General features: G+C 51.5%; 1 non-coding gene across 1 annotated transcript; it reads right to left on the reverse strand.

The window, feature by feature from the left end:
* Positions 1-1347: 1347 nt before the first annotated feature.
* TRNAS-GGA (transfer RNA serine (anticodon GGA)) lies at positions 1348-1419 on the reverse strand. The gene has a single exon. It is a non-coding gene; the product is annotated as a tRNA-Ser (tRNA).
* Between the last annotated feature and the right edge of the window lie 244 nt (positions 1420-1663).

Raw genomic sequence — 1663 nt, forward strand, 5'->3', positions numbered from 1 at the left:
AGCGCCCAGTGGAGGACTTCTCCCAGCCCGCACTCCAAGGGGCGATGCCTTGGGACGAACACCTGGGCCCCATCACAGGGCAGAGCTGCTAGTATTTGCTGACATTTTAATTAAGTATGGACTTCCCTGGTGGCTCAGACAGTAAAGCGTCTGTCTACAATGTGGGAGACCTGGGTTCCATCCCTGGGTCGGGAAGATCCGCTGGAAAAGGAAATGGCAATCCACTCCAGTACTATTGCCTGGAAAATCCCATGGACAGAGGAGCCTGGTAGGCTACAGTCCATGGGGTCGCAAAGAGTCGGACACGACTGAGTGACTTCACTTTCACTTTAATTAAGTAACTTACAGTCTCATGTTCCATTTTAATCAACCTAATCCCTAGTCTCACAGTGCTGCCTTTGTAAATATTTCCCTTGTACTGAATTTCTGGCTGTTTTTTTTGTTTGTTTGTTTTTTATTTTAATGTCTGTGTGTGTGCTTAGCTGCTCAGTCGTGTCCAACTCTTTGTGACCCCATGGACGGTAGTCCACCAGGCTCCTCTGTCCACGGGATTCTCCAGGTCAGAATCCTGGAGTGGGTAGCCTTTCTCTTCTCCAAGGGATCTTCCCGAGCCAGGGATCGAACCCAGGTCTCCCGCATTGCAGGCGGACCCTTTCCTGTCTGAGCCACCAGGGAGGCCCTAGCTGCTGGGTAAGTGTTGGCTAGAAGAGTGGACGTGAGGCCGCTCCATACTCGTGGACACAGAACCAGGTAACCACCATGTCTGAGGCAGACAGTCACTATACTCTAGGGAGTTTGTCAGAATCGAGGGAGGTGTCCTACTTTTAACGTTTTCCTTCCTGTCTGCACCAGGTCCTAGCTGCGGCTGGCGGGATCTCTTTAGCAGTGACCTTTGAACTCTTAGCTGGGGCGTGTGCTGTCTAGTTCCCTGACCAGGGGTGGAAGCCGGGCCCTGGACATTGGGAGCGTGGAGTCTGGACCACCAGGGACGTCCCCTTGCACTGAACTTGTCATACCACACTCCCCAGGAGAAACGGTGGGTCACAGTGTTGTATGGTTTGAATAGCTCTGCCGTCTCTTCTCTGTGAGTGCTTACGTTATGATAATCATCAGAAATTCGACCATTATGCATTCACTTCATTGGATCCTAGACTCACTATTAAAATGCAGAGACCTCAGGGAAGGACGACTGGGGCTGCGTTTGGGACGCTGTAAAGTAAGTGAAGTCGCTCAGTCGTGTCCGACTCTTTGGGACCCCATGGACTGCAGCCCACCAGGCTCCTCCCTCCACGGGATTCTCCAGGCAAGAGTACTGGAATGGGTTGCCATTTCCTTCTCCAGGGGATCTTCCCAACCCAGGGATCGAACCCGGGTCTCCCGCATTCCAGGCAGACGCTTTAACCTCTGAGCCACCAGGGAAGCCCCAGGGACGCTGTAAAAGTAGCTACAAATTCATCTGTGTACCCAATCCTCCTGGATCCCTGTAACAATTTTAAATGAACTTGAAAGAGAAAAAAAATTCACAGAAAGTAAAATTCAATCTGGGAAGAGGAGACAGGAGCAATCCCACCTGCATTTTATGTTGAGCTCTCAGGAGGTGGGCTTTGGTGCTGTCTTTTCAGCCCACCTCAGGGCGCCCCTGAGTGTGAAGTCGAAAGAGTAT

The sequence above is a fragment of the Ovis aries genome, chromosome 26 (assembly GCF_016772045.2).
Source record: "Ovis aries strain OAR_USU_Benz2616 breed Rambouillet chromosome 26, ARS-UI_Ramb_v3.0, whole genome shotgun sequence".
In the NCBI taxonomy this organism is placed as follows: Eukaryota; Metazoa; Chordata; class Mammalia; order Artiodactyla; family Bovidae; genus Ovis; species Ovis aries.